The sequence below is a fragment of the Hyla sarda genome, chromosome 9, assembly GCF_029499605.1.
Source record: "Hyla sarda isolate aHylSar1 chromosome 9, aHylSar1.hap1, whole genome shotgun sequence".
Lineage (NCBI taxonomy): Eukaryota > Metazoa > Chordata > Amphibia > Anura > Hylidae > Hyla > Hyla sarda.
The window spans coordinates 73,944,103-73,969,723 of record NC_079197.1 but is presented as its reverse complement, the minus strand read 5'-3'; the positions used below and the strand labels follow the sequence as shown (position 1 = coordinate 73,969,723).

The following is a 25,621-nucleotide window of genomic DNA, read 5'->3' as shown; positions in this document are numbered from 1 at the left end:
AATCTACTCAGTACCCCTGGTACTAGGTCCAATTTGGCTTAAGCCTTGTACTGGCCAGGAGAGCGTCTTGTCAGGTGTGGAACAAAATACATGCACACAGGATACCCTCTAAGTACGCTCTGTTTTACTATTTGCCAACGTTTAGATATATATATATATACCATGTTGCTTAATAGTTACAAGTCAGCAGAACACAAATACAGGATGTACGTGCACAACAGTTAGGAATCAGCAGTTGAGAAAACGAGAAGTACGGTACGAGCCTTGCGGTTACAAAAGGCAGAATTAAGATATATCATACAGTATTACAGAATTAAGATATACATCATACAAGATTACAGAATTAAGATATACATCATACAAGAATACAGATCTGTATTATTCTATCAAGACTCTTGTATCCTTCACTGGCGGTATTGAATAAGCATTGCTGCACTGATAGGGTATGCATTAGACGAAAAAAAAGAAGAAAAAGAAGAATAATACGCCCAGAAAAGAGGCGAAAAGGAGAAAAACGTGAAAAAACGTGAAAAAAAAGTAAGAGGAAGAGAAGGGAAAAAAAGGTGGAAATGGGTTTAAAAGTGATTTCGGCAGAGAAATATATATATATATATATATATATATATATATATATATATATATATACGCACACACACACACATATATATATAAACGTATTCTCCGTTGAGATATTGCAGCCGCTGCTGTGTCCAGGCTCAGGAGCCTTAGCACTGTGCTGTGATGTCACTCAATACCACTGACATCACTAGGTGTAAACAACATCTCACCTTTGCTGTGTATGTGACTATGGAGCTGGTTGGTGATGTCGTCTATTATGGCCTTCATAGAAGCAACAGGAGATTGTTGCATCCATCTAGAACCCTCAGAACTACAGTGCTATGATGTCACTCACTTCCACAGGCCTTGCAGAGTGTAAACAACAGCAACCCAGCTTTGTTGTGTATTTAACCATAGGGATTGTGATGTCGCCTAGAACCTTCACAGCAGCGACAGCTTTATGAGGAGCATCAGCACTGCTCTGCCTGAGCAGAACCATCACCGCCATAGGTTGTCAAATAACCCGGATTTAACCCACACAAGTAAGTCCAATAGGGTGCAGGCATGTCCTCTATGCTTACAGCTTCCCGTGGGTGTTGGTTTGATACCGTTTGGGGACAGCCAAGGAGGCATCTGCAGGCAACAAAGGTAGGTGTGTGCTTGTGTGTGTGTTTCCTATGCAGATCCTAAGCCCAGTGTCACATGCAAGTAGGAGGAGTAAGAAGGGTTCGTGGCAAATCCGGGTTATGGATTGCATTTAAAAAGGCCCCGTGGGAGTGCAATGGGCCCCTGTCTTGCTGCTTAGCAATAATGGTATGGGTTTAGGTTCTGCTGTGTGTACTGGTGGTTGACTGCCCCCCAGCCCAGAGTGTGCATGGGAAATTGTCTGGCAGCCTCCCTGACAGCAAGCAGTGATAGTGCCCATGAAGGGGACCTTGTTGGGCCCGCCCCTTTTACGGTTATCGCTTCTCGGCCTTTTGGCTAAGATCAAGTGTAGTAATACAGGAGATCTGGTCAGAAGGTACTCAGGTACCCCTCTCCTCGGCCTTGTGGGATCGCCCAGGTTTATTGCCTGGGCTTCACCCACTTGTTGCTATTGGGGGGAGGGCTTAGTCCCAGGGTAACGGGTTGCGATCGCCTCTCAAAGCCTTCGGGTGGAGAGAGGTTTGAGCGAATTGGCTGGTTGGTTGGAGCGGAGAGAACCAGACCAAAATACGAATGAACCATGGATGAAGATCTAGATCCTGGTTCGGTACCGGCTTATGCCCGGATTAAACACACTGTGCGGGTCATTCTCACAGGTGATGCGGTGGATGCACCTGGCATGAGGTTCGTGATAGAGGACGTGCTCGACAAGATTCTTAATGTTCGTAAGCGAGAGATTTTGGCCATCCAGGATTACCCTAAGCGGAGGATCTACGACTGCACTTTCATAGGGGAAGGCGTATTCTTAGATGAGAATTCCAAAGCAAGATGATCCGAGGCTTAAGGGTATCCAAATTGTCGAGCACGTCCTAGATGAAACCAAGTTGATTGTCGTGAAGATGTACTCCCCTTTTGTAAATCAGAGAGAGATCGATGGGTTCCTGGCAGCCTACTTTAAAAAGGTGGAGTTCAGAGGAAAAATCATGAACGACTGTGGTGTCTGGACCTCAAAATGGCGATATCAAGTCACGTGCAACAAAGACCCCACCCTCCCAGGGGGGATACTATTACCGCCTGCTCGTTTTAAATTAAACAATGTGTGTGGCGACCTCTTTTTTGCGGGAATGCCAAACTTCTGCAGAAGGTGCCAACGTTATGGGCACATAAAGGAAAATTGTGAAAGTTCCTGTAAGAAATGTGGAAGCATGCAACATGAAGCAGAAAAATGTGATAAGGGTTTGAGATGTAATTTTTGCCGTCACTTTGGTCACGTGTATGCTTTCTGTCCCCACAGACCAAAAAAAACCACAGAACAGCAAGGGCAACCCAAGAGAGACGTCCGGAGACCAGCCTGGGGAAAAGCCAGAGAGGAGGAGCACCCCCCACAAGAAGAGGTAAGCTGTGAGATGGAGACCACGGCCCCCCCAAAAGAACCCCAGGAGAAAGAGGCACAGGTGGAAAGGGGAACCCCAAATGAGAGGAGGCCGGGGAAGAGAAATGCGAGAGGGGATCGGGCAGATACCTCAGAGAAGGTGGAAGAGCGAGAGGTGCCCGATTCCACCCCAGAAGGTCCTCCTGCTCGGGGTCCCCCTGAGTGTGAAAACCCGGACGGAGTAGCAAAGGTGAAAAGACGGAGGGGCTCCAAAGGGCGTCCGGACTCGGAGGTGGTCCAGGAGGAGCAGATGGAAGTTCCTGTCGTGACGGGGGCTCCAAGTGAAGCTCCTCCACAGGTCCCAGCGGTGGATACCCCTCCTCCTCCCAGCCAGGAGGAGGTTTCAGGGGTGACCATCTCCGAGGTCCCGGAAACAGACCTAAGTACGCACCCAACCCCTATGGAGGGGCAAGAGGTGGACGCCGAAAAAGAGAATGGAGCCCAGAAGCTAGTCTTACCAATGTACTCCGTCTATACACCTGTGGTCTTGGAAGAGGGGGGCTGCTCGAGCGATGGTGGTTCCTCTCCGGCTTCCTCTATGTGTACGGTAGAGTCGGAGGTGGGGGGTAACAAGAGCTCCAGTGCGCAATCTGGTTTTTAGTTTGTTATCTGAGCCTCCCTTTTTTTTACATCTCCAATGGCTGAGTTGTCCGGATTGTCTATGAATGTAAGAAGTATAAGTTCACGAGCGAATAGGGTTGCCCTTTTTAACTACTTGTCTATTTTTGCTGCTTCTGTGGTTTTCCTGCAGGAGTGCGGCATCCCGCATAGTCTAAATTATGAAAAGTATAAAAAAGATTGGGTACACGGTCCATCAGTCTGGTCTGGATCTAACGAATCCAGATCAGCAGGGGTCGCCATACTTTTTAAAGGAAATGCTTTTATTGATTTTATTCATGAGATTTTACCAGGCAGAATTTTATTGGTTAAAGCTTTTATTGATGGTATTAAATGGCAGTTTTTAAATTTTTATGGTTCACCCAATAAAAATGATAGAGCACGGATGTTAGAGATTTTACCCCTTTTTATCAATGATTCTGAACCTCTTATTTTAGCAGGTGATTTTAATTGTATTTTAAGGGGGGAGCACCGTTTTACCAATTCAGTAAGTAGAAACTATGATAAAACATCTTCTATGTTAAAAAATATGATTATTGATTTTAGACTTACTGATGTTTTTAAGAAATGCAATAGTATTTTACCAGAAAGAGACGGTGTGACCTGGAGCAACGCAAACTGCAGCTCCAGGATCGATTTTATCTTCTGTTCTTATCAAGTACTGCCTTTTAAGTGTGATGTTTTAACCAATGTTTTTTCTGATCACAAACTTTTATCTTTTAAGGTGAAGAGTGATTTTAGAAAAAAGACTGGGAGGAATGCCTGGAAGATGAATGTATCCCTTTTAGAAGATCCGCAGGTTTTATCCGATTTTATCAACTTCTACAAGGACTGCAGACGGGTAAGAGATCCTAACACTCCCATCAGTATATGGTGGGAGAAAATGAAAATAAAAATAAAAGAGTTTTTTATTAGAGTAGGGATCTCTAGAGCTAAAGAGAAGCGTGAGTTTTACTCCCTTCTAAATACCCGTCTTCAAACCCTGTACAAATTCAGAGACAATGGTATAGAGGTTTATAGAGAAATTACTGACTTAAAAAAAGAAATAAAACAGTGCCTGGAGCAGAAGGGAAAAGAGATAATTTTCAGATCCAAAATAAAGCACCTTGAAGAGAACGAGACCTGCTCCAGGTACTTTTTTAAGAAAGTAACAGATAAAAAGGTTTTAATTGATAATATACAAGGAGAAAAAGATGTACAGGGTATTTTAAAAAGGGTACATTCATTTTATGCGGATCTTTTTAATACAAAAAATATTGATATTGATTTTATGAATGACTCATTGAAGGAGATTACCAATGTTTTAGACCCTGTGTCCCAGTCTCTTTTACAGAGGGAGATCTCGGAACAGGAGGTTTTAGAGACGATCAGGAGTTTTAAATTCGGTAAGGTGCCTGGTCCTGTCGGTATACCCATTGAGTTTTATGTCATTTTTTATGGTGTTTTAAAAGATGACCTTTTTTTCCCTTTTTACGGAAGTTTTTAAAACAAAAGCCCTCCCAGGTTCATGGAGGAAGGGTGATGTCTCCCTGCTGTTCAAAAAGGGAGACCGGTCAGATCTAAAGAACTGGAGACCAATCACCCTCCTCAACTGTGACTACAAAGTGATGGCAAAACTGTGCGCAAATAGATTAAAAAGTGTAAAGGAGAAAATAATCCATTCAAATCAGGTCTGTGGGGTGCCTGGGAGGAGCATATGGGAAAATCTTAACCTTTTAAAAGATGTGATTAGTGACACAAAGTCTAGAAACGGAAAACTAGCCATTTTATCCTTAGACTTCGAGAAGGCTTTTGACAGAGTGTCACATTTTTATCTTTTTAAGGTTTTAGAGAAAATGGGTATACCTGAAGGCTTTTTATTGTCTCTTAAGGCCTTTTATAAAAACTGCACAAGCAAGATTTTAGTTAACGGTTTTAAGACACAGGATGTGATTTTAAATTCCGGAGTGAAGCAGGGGTGTCCTTTGTCCCCACTACTTTTCATATGTGCGCTTGAGCCTCTACTATGCACCTTGAGGAGAGATAAGCAAATAAGAGGGGTCCCCCTGCCGGGAGGAGGGGGACTAGAGGCTAAAGTAGTGGGGTACATGGACGATGTGGTAGTGCTCGGAAGGGACACCTTATCGCTTCAAAAAGCCCTAAAGCAAGTTGAATTTTTTTGTTGTGCCTCCGGTTTTAAGGTAAATTTTAATAAAAGCAGTGTTTTAAATATAGGAGGACTGTTTTTAAGGGATTTACCCATTCCTGTGTCTGAGTCTGTGCAGATTTTAGGGGTCTCCTTCAGTGAGTCAAACAATGGTTTTAATAGCTGGGACTTGGTGGCTCAAAAAATAAACACAAAAATTTGTATGTGGAACATGAGAAAGCTAACGATGGAGGGGAAGGTTTTAGTTACAAAGATGGTGATTTTACCCATTTTATTGTATCTTAGCATGGTCTTTCCACCCCCCGAAATGATTTTAAATAAAATTATTAAAGCATGTTTTACCTTTTTATGGAGCTCCAAGAGTGAAAAATTGAGAAGAGAGATCGTCATGATGCCAAAAGGTATGGGTGGAAAGGACTTCCCCGACATCAGGGCGTTCCTTTTTACCAAGTTTTTTAGCATGTGTGTTAGCACACTTTTTAAGGATAGTTACTGGTCATATTTTATCCGTTTTAATACAGGTTTTTTTATGAGGAGGAATGGGTGGTTTAAAACTGTTTTAAGCTGTCCTTATGCTTTTAATCTTCCCCAACAATACAAGATTTTAGAGAAAATTTTCAACCTGTACAACTTTAACGGAAAAAGTATTAATGAAATAACTAACAGCAAAAAACTGTTAAAATATATTAAAGAAAGTGGTTTTATTGCCCCTGTGAATAATTTTAATGAAGAGAAATGCAGGAAAATATGGAAGATGGCAAATATGATTTATCTTTTTAATTCACAGAAAGATCTGGCCTGGAGCTGCATACACGAGTGTCTTCCATGCCGGGCATTCCAGCACCGAAGAAGGATGGCCAACACTGCAGTATGCCCGAGGGAGGGCTGCCAGGAACCCGAGACCGTGTACCACCTTTTCTGGACTTGTTTTTATGCAAAAAGGATATGGACTAAAATACTCCCTCTGGTGAAGAAGATAACAGAAATAAAGGACTTAAACTCTGCAGCTGTTTTTTATGGATGTCTGGAATGCCCAATACGGACTCAAGAGATAATGGCATGGAAGATCATAAACTGTGTTAAAGCAGCTCTATGGAATGCCAGAAACATTTTACTTTTTAAACATGAGATTTTATCTGTGAATGATGTTTTAGCTCTTTGTTTTAGTGATATGTACCAGTACTTTTTATTAGACAAGAAATATTATCCTTTATTAGCTAGAAAATGGTATTTTAATGAATGGAACGCCCTTTTGTAAAGCCACCAAGTGCCCATTTTAAGTGTATTATGATTGTATTTATGTGAACTTTTATTGTTATATGTGATTTTATTATCAAAATTAGTTTTTATTGAAAAAATTATATTTAAAAATTGTAATGCACTTTGTAAAATTTTATGAATTCTAAATAAAAAGATACCCCTCAGGGGTAGCCAAGTTAAAAAAAAAAAATCTGTTCTTATCAGTTTAATATCTGATACGTCCCCTATCTGGGGACCATATATTAAATGGATTTTTGAGAACGGGGGCCGATTTCGAAGCTTGCTTCCGTCGCCCTATGCATTGACCCGATATGGCAGTATCTTCGGGTACAGTGCACCACCCCCTTACAGGGTTAAAAAGAAAGATTCCTACTTTCATTGCTACCTGCTTGCTGGCTAGCCAGCTAGCCAGCCCTGTGGGCCTTGCTGCTGCTGCTGCAGCCAAAAAACAAAAGGTGGTGCTGCTGCTGCTGCTGCTTGTGTCTGGCCGCTGTTGGAGCGTCCAGGCACAGGACTTCTGCTGCTGCTGACTAAATGGCCTCCTTAATTGGATCATCTGAGCAGCCAGCACACCTGTGCAGGTAGGTAGGGCATGACATGATAGGCAGCTGCCTTATAGCGGGTGGGTGCTGAATGTTCCTAATTGACAAAATAAGATTAATGCTTATGAAGAAATATAAAATCTCATCCCTTCCCCAATATCGCGCCACACCCCTACCCCTTAATTCCCTGGTTGAACTTGATGGACATATGTCTTTTTTCGACCGTACTAACTATGTAACTATGTAACATAACATGGGGGGTCTCCTGGCTGTTCACACAGGTGTGTCATTGCTGTACATTGACCATGCATTGCTTCTGTGGTATTGCAAAGGCAAAGACAAATGCTTCCAGCCATCCATTGCACTAATGGATTGGTCATCAGCTGGCGGTCTATGTCCCGCATCAATATAGACCAAAGTACAGAGGGTCAGGCTATGCTATTGTGCACCTACCTAATGCATCAGAAGGTGCGAGGCCCTTGCTAAATTCTGTGCACAGACTTTGACATCTATGCTTTAGACTGTATATAAACCTGCTCCAACATGGACTGACATTCTGGCCTACTTTCAGCCGATGCGAATTGTCTGTCGCTGAACAGTCGCTTTTTATGTATTCAGCACCTATGTATAATGTTGTAAAAATGCTCTAGAAGCTAAAGTCGCAGAAATGTCACACATATTTGGCCTGCAACTTTCTGTGCGACAAATTCAGACAGGAAAAATCAGTATAAATCCTTAGAAAATTATCCCCCAGTGTCTCCATCTGCTGGCGGTATTGAATAAGCATTGCTGCACTGATAGGGTATGCATTAGACGAAAAAAAAGAAGAAAAAGAAGAATAATACGCCCAGAAAAGAGGCGAAAAGGAGAAAAACGTGAAAAAACGTGAAAAAAAAGTAAGAGGAAGAGAAGGGAAAAAAAGGTGGAAATGGGTTTAAAAGTGATTTCGGCAGAGAAATATATATATATATATATATATATATATATATATATATATATACGCACACACACACACATATATATAAACGTATTCTCCGTTGAGATATTGCAGCCGCTGCTGTGTCCAGGCTCAGGAGCCTTAGCACTGTGCTGTGATGTCACTCAATACCACTGACATCACTAGGTGTAAACAACATCTCACCTTTGCTGTGTATGTGACTATGGAGCTGGTTGGTGATGTCGTCTATTATGGCCTTCATAGAAGCAACAGGAGATTGTTGCATCCATCTAGAACCCTCAGAACTACAGTGCTATGATGTCACTCACTTAGACAGGCCTTGCAGAGTGTAAACAACAACAACCCAGCTTTGTTGTGTATGTAACCATAGGGATTGTGATGTCGCCTAGAACCTTCACAGCAGCGACAGCTTTATGAGGAGCATCAGCACTGCTCTGCCTGAGCAGAACCATCACCGCCATAGGTTGTCAAATAACCCGGATTTAACCCACACAGGTAAGTCCAATAGGGTGCAGGCATGTCCTCTATGCTTACAGCTTCCCGTGGGTGTTGGTTTGATACCGTTTGGGGACAGCCAAGGAGGCATCTGCAGGCAACAAAGGTAGGTGTGTGCTTGTGTGTGTGTTTCCTATGCAGATCCTAAGCCCAGTGTCACATGCAAGTAGGAGGAGTAACAAGGGTTCCTGGCAAATCCGGGTTATGGATTGCATTTAAAAAGGCCCCGTGGGAGTGCAATGGGCCCCTGTCTTGCTGCTTAGCAATAATGGTATGGGTTTAGGTTCTGCTGTGTGTACTGGTGGTTGACTGCCCCCCAGCCCAGAGTGTGCATGGGAAATTGTCTGGCAGCCTCCCTGACAGCAAGCAGTGATAGTGCCCATGAAGGGGACCTTGTTGGGCCCGCCCCTTTCACGGTTATCGCTTCTCGGCCTTTTGGCTAAGATCCCGTGCGGTTTTCCGGGCGGGTTAGGAGTTGAAAGGGGTGGTGATCGGGGCCCTCTTTGTGGGGGGCCCTGGGTTATTTCGGAGTTGCGATAGTGGGTTTCATCGCCTGCAAAAATGAGTGGAGGAGAGAGGATTCGCGGAATGGAAGACACGGTCAGGATTTTCGTCCCAACGGAACATCGGGGAACGGTTGGCCTGGACCAGATTGTGCTGGAGATTCTACGCAGGCTCCAGTACCTAAAGGTAACAGATGTATTTGCAATGCAAGATTTCCCTAGACAGGGTATTTATGATGTCACATTTGTTAATTCCGAGATTTGTCAGAGGGTCTACAAGGACCTGGAAGGAATGAAGAGAAAGAATGAGCCGGATATTATGGGGAAAGTTAAAGTAGAGCCTTTGTTTCTGAGTACGGAGAAAGTGATCATCGTACATATGTACAATCCCAAAGTTACAGACTCAATGGTAACAAATTTTCTTTATCGTTATTGTGAAGAAGTGAAGTTTTTTGGAAAACTAAAGAACAGACATGGTTTTTTTAACTGTAAAAGGAAATATGTTGTGAAGTTCAAGAAGGATGAGTCTATGGAGGAGGGAATTAAGAGTATTCCTCAAGTTTTTTCCATTGGAGGAGAGCGTGGTTTTTGTTTTTATGAGGGGCAGCTTCAGTTTTGCCGCAAATGTCAAGCATATGGCCACGTGCAGGACGCATGTCCTGTGAAGGGTGTTGTTTGTAGGAACTGTGGCAAGACTGGGCATGAAACAAGTTTTTGCGTTGAGGAAAAGACTTGTGATATTTGTGGGAGTAATTCCCATTTGGCAAGAGGATGTCACTTATGGTACAAGAGAAGGAGTTATGCTGATGCGGCTGGAAGTAAAGGTGGACAGAGCAATGAACAGGGAATGGGAAGGAGGTCTTTTTCAGAAGCCACAGGTGTGGATGGAGGTGTGGATGGAGGTGTGGATGGAGGTGTGGATGGAGGTGTGGATGGAGGTGAAAAATCTAATGTGGAGGGGGAATGTGAAGTCGGGAGGAGCGCAGGTGGTACGATTGTTAAAAATGTTGTTGCTCAGGTGGATGTGATTAAAGAGGCTTTTGTGGAGACAAGTGTGGTGGTTGAACAGGAGTATAAGAAAGTGGTCTCCACAAGTGAAGTAACATGTGCAAAGGGCGTGGAGGTCAAGAAGATTGAAACTGTGTATGGAGATGTGTTTCCTTGTGGAAGCATGAGTGGTGATGTGGAATGTCCAGACCCTGTTGTGGGGGAGGAGGAGGGAATGGAATTCCAAGAAAATGTGCAGTCACCTGAGAAGTCCCTTACACCTGCTCAGAGATTTGTCAGCAGTGATGAGGAGGATGAGGTGGGGGTGGAAAGTAAAAGAAGTAAAAAAGGAAGTTGGACTGGGGATCAAGAGGACCCAGTGGTTGGAAGAGGAGTTGAAATGGACAGGGATTCTGATCCAGGGTCGCCTGATTGTTATGAAAATGTTTTAAGGAAAGTTGAGAGTCAGAGCAGTAATTTTTAACTATGATGGATATTAAAGTTTTGATTTTATTCATTTTAGTTTTTATGACTCTTATCATAACAACCCTTAATGTCAGGAGTATTGGATCAGAAGTAAGAAGAGCTGCTATTTTTGAGGTGTTGGAGAATGTGAGAGCTGATATAATATGTTTACAGGAGTGTGCAATTAAATCTGCACCTTATGCTGATGAGTGGAGGATGGGACAATCTTTTTGGTCAACTAGTACGGATAACAAGAATGAAGGAGTTGGTTTTTTAATCAAAAATAATAATATCAAAGTTTTAAATTGCCAGATTTTAATACCCGGCCGTTGCATGGTTTTAAACTTTGAGTTTTTAGACCAGAGGATTAGAGTTTTTAACGTATATGCCCCAGCAGAGAAGAAAGAGTGGTTGGTTTTTTTAGAGTCCTAAAGTTTTTTATCCCTGGTCGGGAAAGTACTATAGTGGCTGGTGATTTTAACTGTATGCGTACTGTTAATGACCGTGAGAGTGCTGCTGAAGTCCGAACTGACATTACCTCTAATGCTTTAAATCAATTAGTACAAGACTTACACTATATAGATGCTGGACTGATGATTGACACTGATGATAGATATACATATGTATCGGATAGTGGTCACTGTAAATCCCGGATAGATTATATTTTTGTGTCTGAAGGGATGAAGGTGGCCCGGTGTAATCAGATGATGTCGATTTTCTCAGATCATAAAATTTTATCTGCTGAAATAAGCATCTCAGAGTCCATTGCCTTTGGTAGGGGACTCTGGAAGTTGAATGTGAGTTTACTTGAAGAAGAGGAGGTAATGGCAGGTTTTAAAAATATATTTTTATCCTGTGCTGCTAAACAAGACTGTTTTAAAAATATTTTAGACTGGTGGGATTGGGCTAAAGTGAACTTTGCTGGTTATTTTAAGTCTGTTTGCATTAAGAGAGCACAGGAGAAGAGGCGGAGAGATGAGACTTTAGTTTCACAGTTGGAGACTCTCTTTAAGTTTAAGAACGCTGGTCTAGAGGTGGATGCTGAAATTTGTGAAATTAAGGAAGAGATGAAGACAAGGTTGAAGGAAAGAGGAAGGAATATTGTTTACAGGGCTAAGGTGCAACATTTGGAGGAGAATGAACAATGTAGTCGATATTTTTTTAAAAAGTGTTTTAAGCCAAAGGGGGTATTTAAGTCGGTTTTAACCTCAAGTGGTGAGGTGGTTGGTAGGGAGATGGAGGAGGAGGTTTGTAAATTTTATGAAACACTTTTTAGTAATGAAAGTAAAGCTGCTATTAATGAAATGGAAGACTACTGTAACGTTTTAGAGGATCAAATTCCAGATGAGGAGAAGGTTTTTTTGGTGGAAGATGTTAGTGAAAATGAAATTAGAATGGCGCTGAATGGAATGGCAAAAGGTAAAACCCCTGGTAGTGACGGCCTTCCAGCTGAGTTTTATGTTGTATTTTGGCCTCTTTTAAAAGATGTTTTTACTCGGGTTGTGCAATATGTTTTTAAGTTTGGGATTTTAGCTGATTCAATGAAGTAGGGAATTATCACACTAATACATAAGAAAGGTGACGAACGTGATATAAAAAATTGGAGACCAATTTCATTGTTAAACAGTGACTATAAAATTATTGCTAAAATTGTTGCAAACAGGCTTAGGAATATTATTGGCCATATGGTAGATAATTACCAAGTATGTGCTGTACCCGGGAGAAGAATTACTCATAATTTATTGATTTTAAGGGATGTTATTTATTATTGTAATTTTAATAAGGTGCCTCTTTTTGTCGAGTCAGTGGATTTCGAGAAGGCCTATGATAAAGTCGCACACAAATTTATGTTTACGGCCCTAAAACATATGGGGATCCCAATGAAGTTATTACATGTTATTAAAGGGTTATATAATGGTGTTACTGGACAAGTTTTAATGAATGGCCATGTTGGTCCTGCCTTTAAGATTTTATCAGGGGTTCGGCAAGGTTGCCCACTCTCCCCAATCCTTTTCATCTGTGTAATAGAGGCCTTGTTAAAGAATGTTCAGAAAGACAAATGTGTTAAAGGAGTTTTTATACCTGGCAGTGGTGGGAGTGATCTTAAGGTTTTAAGCTACATGGATGATGTTGTGTTTACATGTACTTCAAAAGCAGATTTGAATAGAGTGAATTTGCATATTCAAATTTTTTGCTGTGTGGCCGGAATGTGTGTAAACTGGGGCAAATGTCATTTGGTGAATTCTGGGAAATGCGAAGATGTGTTGGTGGATGGAGTAGAGATAAAGGAGAATGTGGAAGTTTTAGGGGTCATTTTTGAAAAGAATCTTAAAGGGACAGAGACTTACAACAAGCTGGACAGTAAAATTGAAAAGAAATTGAATTTTTGGAAATTGAGGAGTTTATCCCTTAAAGGGAAAGTACTTGTTATTAAGACTGTGATTTTACCTTTACTTTTATATACTGCGATGGTTTTTCCACCTGGTAAGCTTTGGATGAGGAAGACAACAAGAAGACTTTTTGTTTTCTTTTGGGGATCCAAAATGGAAAAAATGAAAAGAGAGAAGGTAATGAGTACTGTAAAGAATGGTGGATATGACTTTCCAAATATTGATTTGTTTTTAAAGTTACACTATTTTCTTTTAATTTTCAAGACGATCCAGTGCAATAGTAAAACAGCTGATATGTGTAAATATTTAGCAGGATGGTTGTTTTCTAAGTGGGGCTGGTGTGAGAGGGATCTGAGGAAACCAATGGCGCTGATTATACCTACCTTTTATGTGGTTCTTCGGTCTTTCAATGATCAGTTTAATTTGAGCTCCTTGGGGAAACCTGAAAAGAAGAAAATAGAATATGAGTTGAGAAAGAGTGAAAAATTTAATGAAGTACCATTCTGTAATATTGCACAGTCAGTTAAGATTTGGAGCCTTTTTAATTCCTTTGGTTTATCAAATAGACAAAAAGATGTGGTATGGATGTCTTACCATGGTTGCCTCCCAACTCGAGTGTTTTTAAGAGGAAGTGGAATAAGAGTGAGTGAACAGTGTCCAAGAGAGGGTTGTGGAGGTAAAGAAGATATTGTACATTTGTGGTGGGACTGTTTTTATGCCAAGGAAGTTTTTAGGCTTTTAACAAGATTTTTTATTGCACTTATGGGTTTTAATGATTTTACTTTTGAGAAAATTTTTATCGGTCAGGACTTTAACATGAAGAATGATGCACGTGTTACTTGGATATTTTTTTCTGTATTTAAAGAAGTTTTATGGGACTCCAGGAATTTGCTTGTTTTAAAAAACGTTTCCATTTCTCCAAGTGAATGTAGGAGGTTGTTGCTCGGAAGACTTTTTATTGCATATTTATTAGATAAGAAGAGAATGGGAGAAGACAATGCTGAAAAGATCTGGAAATATACCCAATGGTGGAAACTGTAAGTCTGACCAGTTTATGTTTTGTTTTTTAAATGTTTTTGTTTTCCTTCAGCTTTCACCTTTTGGTTTTAAGTTCTTGACCCTCGGTTCCCTTTTTTTTGTCTTTCCGCATGATGTTTTTTCAGACATTGTTTTAAGTGACGAGTCCTTGTAGGAGACCTGATGATCGTTCAAACAATAGTCTGTAACTAAGGAAATGGGAAAAAAAAAAAAAAATCTGTTCTTATCAGTCTTTCATGCCGGTGTACAGTAACGCCGGTATGGGGCTGGGGTATGGGAATATGTTAAAGTCGAATTCCGTTGTTTCTTTCAGGCAAAAGGCAGACAACAGGCGTGTGCGAAGAAGTGGGACTTGAGGAAACTGCAGCGCGAGCTGCGGTCCCTGCAGGACCTGCTCCAGTGTGGCTGGGACGTCAGGGAGGAGCTGGAGGAGACCAAAAAGAGCTTGAAAAGGCACTTTGAGGAGGAATCCAAGCGAATCGTCTTTCGTTCCAAGGTGGAGAACCTGGAGAAGGGTGAGAAATGTAACTCTTTCTTTTTCAGGAAGCTCCATGCCGGCCACACGCCCCTGACTGAGCTACGAGATGAGACCGGACACATGAGGAGCGGCAAGGAGGAAGTGATGGGGGTCGTCCACGACTTCTACAGCAACCTCTACGCCCCCAAGTCATCCGACCCCGAAGCCGCCGAGAGGTTCCTGTCAGGTGTCACTAACGTTGTTGATCCCGCAGGTGCGGCGGCTATGGACGATCCCTTGACGGTGGGGGAGCTGCTCTCTGCCGCTAAATCCTTTAAGCCCGGCAGGACCCCGGGCAGTGACGGTCTCCCGGCCGAGCTCTACGTAGCGCTGGGTGACCTGATCTGTCCGGACCTGTTGGAGGTGTACGAGGAGATGGTGGTGGGGGACAGAATGCCTCCGTCGTTGAGGGAAGGGATGATCACGATCTTGTATAAGCGGAAGGGGGAGAGATGTGACCTGAAAAACTGGCGTCCCATCTCTCTCCTGAACGTGGACTACAAGATCCTCGCCAAGGTGCTGGCCAACAGGCTGAAACCTGTCATGGGGCAGATCGTCCATCCGGACCAGACCTGCAGCATTCCTGGCCGCAGGATTGCCGACAGCCTTGCCCTTGTGAGAGACACGGTCCATTACATCCAGGACCGCGGGGGCCGCGCCGCCCTGGTCAGCTTAGATCAGGAGAAGGCGTTCGACCGTGTCTCCCACGCATTCATGGACAGGGTTTTGCGCAGGCTGGGTCTGGGGAAGATGTTTTGCTCTTTTGTTAACGTTATGTATTTTGACATTTACAGCACGGTGTTGGTGAACGGCTGGAAGACTGACCCCTTTCCTATTCTTTCAGGGGTTAGACAAGGCTGCCCTCTTTCACCTCTCCTTTTTGTTTGTGTTATAGAGCTCTTCGCTGAGACTATCCGGCAGAATGGAGAGATCAGAGGGATCACCGCACCAGGACCAGATCGCCACGAGGTCAAGTGCTCGCTCTACATGGACGACGTGACCGTCTTCTGCGCTGACCAGCGTTCGGTGACTGCACTCGTCCAGACCTGCGAGGACTTCGGCAGAGCTTCGGGGGCAAAAGTCAACTGCGGGAAGTCGGAGGCCATGCTCTTCGGGGAATGGCACCTGGCTTCTTCCGCCCCCTTCCCCTTTACTATTAAGCCGGACTTCATTCAAATTCTTGGAGTCTGGTTCGGGAAGGAAGGAGCGGCCCTTAAGTCTTGGCAAGACCGACTAGGAAGGATAAACTCGAAGATCGGACTGTGGAGCTCCAGAAAGCTCACGATGGAAGGCAAGGCACTTGTCCTGCGGAGTGAAGTTTTGCCTGTGCTCCAATATACCGCACAGGCCTGGCCTCCCCATACCACCGTTTGCAAGGCCATCACCCGGACAGTGTTTGGCTTCGTCTGGGGCAAAATGGACAGAGTCAAGAGGACCGTGATGTACAAGGAACCCCGCAAGGGTGGGAAGGGAATACCCGACATCCCCGCTCTGCTGAGGGCCTCCTTTGCATGTGTCACGGTGCAGCGGACTCTTGTAGAAAAGACTGGCTCAGCGGGCAGGTCCATGTCTCGCTTGCTTCTCATGCCCCTCTGGAGACAGCTGGGCTGGGACAAGTGGGACAGCTCCATCCCTTACAACTGGAACACTCCCTGGTTCTATGGGGATGTTGTCCGGTTTGTGAGGGAGCACCAGCTGGAAGGACTGAAACCAGACCTATGGAAGCCAAAGACAATCCACAAGCTCATCCGAGCTAAGGACTCGACCGAGCTGGTTCCGGGACTCCCCGCAGCCACTGCAGAGACAGTTTGGAACAATGTGGCCTCAAAGCGGCTTACCAATGGACACAAGGACTTGTCGTGGATGGCCGTCATGGGAGGTCTCTCTCTCAGGTCATTCATGCATGCCCGCAACCTGTGCAAGACCCGGTACTGCCCCCGTTGCCCCTACGTGGAGGAAACATCTTTCCACGTGTTTTGGCAGTGCCCCTTTGCACAGGGTCTGTTGGACGCCCTAGAACAGGAACTCAGAGACTCAGTGCCCAGGATCTGCCTATCGTACCATTCGGTGCTTTACGGCCTGTTCCCTGGGACCCACGACGTGGAGGCCATCCAGGAGGCCTGGCGCCTTATGAACTGTTTTAAGGACGCAGTGTGGCTTGCCAGGAACCGCCTCGTGATCAACAGGGAAAACATGTCCGTCCGGGACTGCCGCAGGTTCATCAAGAACCTGCTTAGAGACTATTCCATCTTGGACAGCTCGGCCGTTGATGAGGAAGAAGAGGAGTGAAGACCCCTCTCCTTCTCCCATGTCTCCCTGAAGATACAGCCCAACAGTTTGGCCCTGTGATCCGCCCCCTCCCTACCCCCACATAGTCGCCCACACCCCTACCCCGATCACAGATTGTATTATTTGGTTTTTGTTTGATCTCTTGTGCCTTTATATTGCAGGATTGAGCTGAATGTTAGAGTAGCATGGTGTGCGATGTATAGCTTAGGGAACCTTTGCTGTGTATTGTACTATCATGCTTTGTGTGACTGTAATTTATTGTACGACTTGTAATGACTGAACGGAAAATAAAGCTCTTTCAATCAAAAAATGGGGCTGGGTGCTGCATGGAGGATGCAGGTGTACCAGGGCTTTCCGGGGCTGGTTCTGAGGAATCAGCTCGACGGCTGCCCCGATGTGACCTGTTCCCTCCGGGTCTCGCCATGAGGCTGAGAGGGTCTAGAGCCGAGGTACTTTTGTGCCTCGGGGAGTGGTGACCCCGAGGTGCCGAAACTCACTGGGAGGATAGACTCACTGAGTTGAAGCACGGGCACCATAATCTCTTCACCTTGTGGCACTCACCTCTTGATTCCCGGCCTTCTGGCTAGGATCAGAGAAATTTTTATAGATCCGGCCGGATGTCTGGGCAGTATATCTGCACACATTCACTTATTTATTTCTTTTTTGTCTCACTGTGTCACTTTTTGCGTGTTGTGTGTTCACAGGATTTGTCAGGATGCGGTAGCCCTTCTGGGTGTCCCTCCTGGCGGTCTAGGGGAGGTGTGTGTGTGGCCATTAGGTTCCGCACCTCCCTGCAAACACCCCGGGTACTCCTGCTTTGGCAGGGTACCTACCGTAATCGGCTCTGCGGGCAGATACCTTGGCTAACGCCAAGGGGGATGCCGGGAGCATTTGTGGTCCCCTAGTAGCTTCGGCGAAAAGGGACATTGAACCTGGAACCTCGCAGGTACCTTTTGGTCCGGAGGCGAAGGGTAAGGTTTGTTGGGGGGCCTCTCTCCTATCGGAGAAGGGCTTGCGATAGACCGCATCCTTTGTGCACGTTTTTTTAGTGTAACACGTTTGCACTTTTTCTTGCACTTTGGGTGAATCGAAAGCACGTTCCTCGGCTTTAAAAAAAAATAATAATAAGATCAAGTGTAGTACCTGGCAGGGGAGATACCATGATCGCTACGGTCTGAAGAACTCCAAGCATTGTGGTAGAGATTTTGCGTAGTACGATTGCAGTACTTTTCGTTCTTATTAGAACCGCATTTCTCTAGAGCATACCACCTGAAGATCGTCTCCTGCCTGCCTCGGAACATCTGAAGAAGGAGAAGATCTTGAAGACTGCAGCTCCGGAAGAAGCCGACGAAGAACCTGGAAGAAGGGAATCGGCGGTGAATTCCGGAACAGCGGCGAAGAGGAAGGCGGCGCAGAATCTTTTCGAAGAACCTCGCTGCCTCTGGAGAAGGATTTGCATAGCTCCTCTCACCGGGACCGGATCTGCATAGCTCCTCCCACCTTGGAAAGAAGACTTTGCGAAGCCTCTCTCCACAAGCAAGCAAGGAAGCGGAAAAGAGCCTGCTGGAAGAAGCCATGGCCTCAACCAGCAGGTCCACCCAGGAGGCTGCAGGGCAAGGCCTGGAGGTCCAGCCCCAACCACAGCAAGCTTCAACCTCCACCACGGCAAGGCAGAAGGGCGGCAGAATTCCTAACCTGGAAGCTCCAACCCTGGAGCCCTGGATGAGGCAGACTGTTGCCTTGAAGCTCAAGCCCGTGGACGGAAGGGTGCCGGACATGTCCCACGACGTGTTCTGCAAGAAGATGCTGGCGGATCAAGGCTTCCCCACGGCTGACACCCTGGGAATAGCAACCTTCTTTTCGGGAATCTTCTACATCACCTTTGCCACCATTGGGACCTGTAGAAGATACTGGGAGGTGGTGAAAGCGGCGAGTCCCGAATCCCCTTTCTCTCGCTTTGTGGGCAACTGCCTTATTCAAAGAGAGGAGAGGCGGGTGACGGTCTCAATGCGGAACCCACACACCCCAGGCACTGACATCTCGACCTTCCTGAAGCGCTTCTGCACCGTGGTGAGGGAGCCCACCCGCATCCTGAACTCACTCGGATACTGGACCTGCAAGTGGTCTGTGGTCGTCAGACTCAACAAGAACCCTGCTTCTCCAGACGGACTACAGCACCTGCCAACGACATTTTCCTTGGGCAACTCCACAGGACTTATCTTCTACCCGGACATGCCGCAGACCTGCAGGAGATGTGGCAAGATGGGCCACGAGGGCAAGGACTGTACGGAGGATGCCTGCAGGTATTGCCGTGTGACAGGTCACACGACCAAGGACTGCCCCAAGAGCAAGACCTGCAACCTCTGCGGACTGGCAGCCCATGGCAGCGAGAGCACCGAAGCCAGCCCCAGCTCCGGAGCCAACACCACGGATGGCCAAGCCGACCAAGGAGGGTAAGAAGGCGAAAGCCACCACCCCATCCCCTGTCCCGCCCCATCCCCTGCCCCTCCCGCCCCATCTCCTGCCCCATCCCGCCCCACCCCTGCCCCATCCCGTCCCACCCCTGCCCCATCCCGTCCCACCCCTGCCCCTCCTGCCCCATCCCATCCCACCCCTGCCCCTCCTGCCCCATCCCGCCCCACCCCTGCCCCCCCGTACCCCACCCCGGCCCACCCCTGCCCCGTCCTCCCCTGCCCGGCCCACCCCTGCCCCGTCCTCCTTTGCCCGGCCCACCCCTGCCCCGTCCTCCCCTGCCCGGGCACTCTCTCCTGCCCCCCGCCCCACCCAGCCTCCTTTCTCTCCTGGCCCAGCAGCACCTAACCCCCCTCCAGCTGCTGGTGCCCGCCCTTCGGAGGACTTTCCTGTGATTCCTCCCCCAGGTACCATACAGAGGAAGAGGAAAGGAAGGGACAACGCATCAGAAGAGTCCCACAAAAGAAAGATAATCGAGACCTGCAAGACCCCTCAAGCTTCAGATGAGGAGGAGGAGATGGAGCAGGTCTGCGAGAGCCTTGAAGCTTCAGAAGGAGAGGAGGTGATGGAGCAGGCCCAAGTGGAGCAGGTCCAAGCAGAGCCAGTCCAAGCTCAATCTATGGAGGAGCTGCTGCAGGACAAAGAGGTCAAGAAAATCCTGGACACTCCGTCCAACACGGTCTACGACGAGTTCTTGGAAGGGCGCTACGAGAAGCCACACGAGCCGACAGGCGCCAGAGAAGAGGACCCGTCCGACCAGACTGGTAACTAGTATCAGAACTAACCTCTCTTTTTATTCCCATGGCTGATCTCAACATCTTGTGCATTAATGTGAGGAGTATTAGAGCTTGGTTTAGATTTCAGACTGTTCTTACGTTCTTAGATTCCCAGAGGTGTGATGTTTACATGTTGCAGGAATGTGCTTTGTCTGCTTCTAGGTCTTACAACCATCTGGCCAGGCAGTGGCCTCACGGCCCTTCCTACTGGTCTGGTGGGGGCAAAAATAGGTCTGCGGGGGTGGCCATCCTGATCAGGGGGGGGTAACTTTGCACTTGATTCCGTCCGGGAGCTCGTCTGTGGCAGACTTCTTGTCGCAGACGGTTCCTGGGCGGGTGAGCCCGTGCGGCTCATCAACGTGTATGCCTCCCCTGAGAGGGATGTCCGACTGGAGGTTCTCCAGGCCCTGCGGGCTGAACTCGCCACCACTAGGGCAGTAGTGTTGGGTGGTGACTTCAACTGCCCCATTGAGGTGGACGGGCGCAGTTCTGGCACATCCGCCAACCTGGACGTGACGTCTAAACTGCTGATTGAGATGGTGACGGAGGCATCCTTGCAGGACGTTGTTGGGTCCATCGGGAATGGCTCCGTAAACTATACATGGAGCCGCCCCGATGGCTCGCTCTGTTCTCGGATAGACTTCATCTTCACTTCGAGAGCAGTCAGAAAGGTGTCGTACTCTATGGTCCCCTGCTTCTTCTCTGATCACAGGGCCATTCGATTCCGGGGGACTCTGGGCCATGGATTCCCACCTGGCCCAGGCTCCTGGAAGTTGAATTGTGCCCTGTTGGAGCAGGGGGAGGTCAGGGAAGAACTTAGGGATGCGTACCTTGTATGGCGAAATGACAAATGTCTGTTCAAGTGCATCAGCGATTGGTGGGAATATGTTAAAGTCGAATTCCGTTGTTTCTTTCAGGCAAAAGGCAGACAACAGGCGTGTGCGAAGAAGTGGGACTTCAGGAAACTGCAGCGCGAGCTGCGGTCCCTTCAGGACCTGCTCCAGTGTGGCTGGGACGTCAGGGAGGAGCTGGAGGAGACCAAAAAGAGCTTGAAAAGGCACTTTAAGGAGGAATCCAAGCGAATCGTCTTTCGTTCCAAGGTGGAGAACCTGGAGAAGGGTGAGAAATGTAACTCTTTCTTTTTCAGGAAGCTCCATGCCGGCCACACGCCCCTGACTGAGCTACGAGATGAGACCGGACACATGAGGAGCGGCAAGGAGGAAGTGATGGGGGTCGTCCACGACTTCTACAGCAACCTCTACGCCCCCAAGTCATCCGACCCCGAAGCCGCCGAGAGGTTCCTGTCAGGTGTCACTAACGTTGTTGATCCCGCAGGTGCGGCGGCTATGGACGATCCCTTGACGGTGGGGGAGCTGCTCTCTGCCGCTAAATCCTTTAAGCCCGGCAGGACCCCAGGCAGTGACGGTCTCCCGGCCGAGCTCTACGTAGCGCTGGGTGACCTGATCTGTCCGGACCTGTTGGAGGTGTACGAGGAGATGGTGGTTGGGGGCAGAATGCCTCCGTCGTTGAGGGAAGGGATGATCACGATCTTGTATAAGCGGAAGGGGGAGAGATGTGACCTGAAAAACTGGCGTCCCATCTCTCTCCTGAACGTGGACTACAAGATCCTCGCCAAGGTGCTGGCCAACAGGCTGAAACCTGTCATGGGGCAGATCGTCCATCCGGACCAGACCTGCAGCATTCCTGGCCGCAGGATTGCTGACAGCCTTGCCCTTGTGAGAGACACGGTCCATTACATCCAGGACCGCGGGGGCCGCGCCGCCCTGGTCAGCTTAGATCAGGAGAAGGCGTTCGACCGTGTCTCCCACGCATTCATGGACAGGGTTTTGCGCAGGCTGGGTCTGGGGAAGATGTTTTGCTCTTTTGTTAACGTTATGTATTTTGACATTTACAGCACGGTGTTGGTGAACGGCTGGAAGACTGACCCCTTTTCTATTCTTTCAGGGGTTAGACAAGGCTGCCCTCTTTCACCTCTCCTTTTTGTTTGTGTTATAGAGCTCTTCGCTGAGACTATCCGGCAGAATGGAGAGATCAGAGGGATCACCGCACCAGGACCAGATCGCCACGAGGTCAAGTGCTCGCTCTACATGGACGACGTGACCGTCTTCTGTGCTGACCAGCGTTCGGTGACTGCACTCGTCCAGACCTGCGAGGACTTTGGCAGAGCTTCGGGGGCAAAAGTCAACTGCGGGAAGTCGGAGGCCATGCTCTTCGGGGAATGGCACCTGGCTTCTTCCGCCCCCTTCCCCTTTACTGTTAAGCCGGACTTCATTCAAATTCTTGGAGTCTGGTTCGGGAAGGAAGGAGCGGCCCTTAAGTCTTGGCAAGACCGACTAGGAAGGATAAACTTGAAGATCGGACTGTGGAGCTCCAGAAAGCTCACGATGGAAGGCAAGGCACTTGTCCTGCGGAGTGAAGTTTTGCCTGTGCTCCAATATACCGCACAGGCCTGGCCTCCCCATACCACCGTTTGCAAGGCCATCACCCGGACAGTGTTTGGCTTCGTCTGGGGCAAAATGGACAGAGTCAAGAGGACCGTGATGTACAAGGAACCCCGCAAGGGTGGGAAGGGAATACCCGACATCCCCGCTCTGCTGAGGGCCTCCTTTGCATGTGTCACGGTGCAGCGGACTCTTGTTGAAAAGACTGGCTCAGCGGGCAGGTCCATGTCTCGCTTGCTTCTCATGCCCCTCTGGAGACAGCTGGGCTGGGACAAGTGGGACAGCTCCATCCCTTACAACTGGAACACTCCCTGGTTCTATGGGGATGTTGTCCGGTTTGTGAGGGAGCACCAGCTGGAAGGACTGAAACCCGACCTATGGAAGCCGAAGACAATCCACAAGCTCATCCGAGCTAAGGACTTGACCGAGCTGGTTCCGGGACTCCCCGCAGCCACTGCAGAGACAGTTTGGAACAATGTGGCCTCAAAGCGGCTTACCAATGGACACAAGGACTTGTCGTGGATGGCCGTCATGGGAGGTCTCTCTCTCAGGTCATTCATGCATGCCCGCAACCTGTGCAAGACCCGGTACTGCCCCCGTTGCCCCTACGTGAAGGAAACATCTTTCCACGTGTTTTGGCAGTGCCCCTTTGCACAGGGTCTGTTGGATGCCCTAGAACATGAATTCAGAGACTCAGTGCCCAGGAGCTGCCTATCGTACCATTCGGTGCTTTACGGCCTGTTCCCTGGGACCCACGACGTGGAGGCCATCCAGGAGGCCTGGCGCCTTATGAACTGTTTTAAGGACGCAGTGTGGCTTGCCAGGAACCGCCTCGTGATCAACAGGGAAAACATGTCCGTCCGGGACTGCCGCAGGTTCATCAAGAACCTGCTTAGAGACTATTCCATCTTGGACAGCTCAGCCGTTGATGAGGAAGAAGAGGAGTGAAGACCCCTCTCCTTCTCCCATGTCTCCCTGAAGATACAGCCCAACAGTTTGGCCCTGTGATCCGCCCCCTCCCTACCCCCACATAGTCGCCCACACCCCTACCCCGATCACAGATTGTATTATTTGGTTTCTGTTTGATCTCTTGTGCCTTTCTATTGCAGGATTGAGCTGAATGTTAGAGTGGCATGGTGTGCGATGTATAGCTTAGGGAACCTTTGCTGTGTATTGTACTATCATGCTTTGTGTGACTGTAATTTATTGTACGACTTGTAATGACTGAACGGAAAATAAAGCTCTTTCAATCAAAAAATCTGTTCTTATCAGTCTTTCATGCCGGTGTACAGTAACGCCGGTATGGGGCTGGTGGGGATGGGTGCTGCATGGAGGATGCAGGTGTACCAGGGCTTTCCGGGGCTGGTTCTGAGGAATCAGCTCGACGGCTGCCCCGATGTGACCTGTTCTCTCCGGGTCTCGCCATGAGGCTGAGAGGGTCTAGAGCCGAGGTACTTTTGTGCCTCGGGGAGTGGTGACCCTGAGGTGCCGAAACTCACTGGGAGGATAGACTCACTGAGTTGAAGCACGGGCACCATAATCTCTTCACCTTGTGGCACTCACCTCTTGATTCCCGGCCTTCTGGCTAGGATCAGAGAAATTTTTCTAGATCCAGCCGGATGTCCGGGCAGTATATCTGCACACATTCACTTATTTATTTCTTTTTTGTCTCACTGTGTCACTTTTTGCGTGTTGTGTGTTCACAGGATTTGTCAGGATGCGGTAGCCCTTCTGGGTGTCCCTCCTGGCGGTCTAGGGGAGGTGTGTGTGGCCATTAGGTTCCGCACCTCCCTGCAAACACCCCGGGTACTCCTGCTTTGGCAGGGTACCTACCGTAATCGGCTCTGCGGGCAGATACCTTGGCTAACGCCAAGGGGGATGCCGGGAGCATTTGTGGTCCCCCCCTTGAGCATCGAACCTGGAACCTCGCAGGTACCTTTTGGTCCGGAGGCGAAGGGTAAGGTTTGTTGGGGGGGGCCTCTCTCCTATCGGAGAAGGGATTGCGATAGACCACATCCTTTGTGCACGTTTTTTTAGTGTAACACGTTTGCACTTTTTCTTGCACTTTGGGTGAATCGAAAGCACGTTCCTCGGCTTTAGATAAAAAAAAAAAAAAAATCTGTTCTTATCAGTTTAATATCTGATACGTCCCCTATCTGGGGACCATATATTAAATGGATTTTTGAGAACGGGGGCCGATTTCGAAGCTTGCTTCCGTCGCCCTATGCATTGACCCGATATGGCAGTATCTTCGGGTACAGTGCACCACCCCCTTACAGGGTTAAAAAGAAAGATTCCTACTTTCATTGCTACCTGCTTGCTGGCTAGCCAGCTAGCCAGCCCTGTGGGCCTTGCTGCTGCTGCAGCCAAAAAACAAAAGGTGGTGCTGCTGCTGCTTGTGTCTGGCCGCTGTTGGAGCGTCCAGGCACAGGACTTCTGCTGCTGCTGACTAAATGGCCTCCTTAATTGGATCATCTGAGCAGCCAGCACACCTGTGCAGGTAGGGCATGACATGATAGGCAGCTGCCTTATAGCGGGTGGGTGCTGAATGTTCCTAATTGACAAAATAAGATTAATGCTTATGAAGAAATATAAAATCTCATCCCTTCCCCAATATCGCGCCACACCCCTACCCCTTAATTCCCTGGTTGAACTTGATGGACATATGTCTTTTTTCGACCGTACTAACTATGTAACTATGTAACTATGTAACATAACATGGGGGGTCTCCTGGCTGTTCACACAGGTGTGTCATTGCTGTACATTGACCATGCATTGCTTCTGTGGTATTGCAAAGACAAAGACAAATGTTTCCGGCCATCCATTGCACTAATGGATTGGTCATCAGCTGGCTGTCTATGTCCCGCATCAACATAGACCAAAGTACAGAGGGTTAGGCTATGCTATTGTGCACCTACCTGATGTATGAAAAGGTGCAAGGCCCTTGCTAAATTCTGTGCACAGACTTTGAGATCTTTGCTTTAGACTGTATCTAAACCTGCTCCAACATGGACTGACATTCTGGCCTACTTTCAGCCGATGCGACTTGTCTGTCGCTGAACAGTCGC

General features: G+C 47.4%; 2 non-coding genes across 2 annotated transcripts; both read left to right on the top strand.

Annotated features, from left to right (window-relative positions):
• The first annotated feature begins 6,813 nt into the window (after nucleotides 1-6,813).
• LOC130292155 (U2 spliceosomal RNA) lies at nucleotides 6,814-7,002 on the top strand. The gene has a single exon (XR_008848090.1). It is a non-coding gene; the product is annotated as a U2 spliceosomal RNA (small nuclear RNA).
• Nucleotides 7,003-24,642: 17,640 nt separating this feature from the next.
• On the top strand, nucleotides 24,643-24,824 carry LOC130292143 (U2 spliceosomal RNA). The gene has a single exon (XR_008848089.1). It is a non-coding gene; the product is annotated as a U2 spliceosomal RNA (small nuclear RNA).
• The last annotated feature ends 797 nt before the right edge of the window (nucleotides 24,825-25,621 follow it).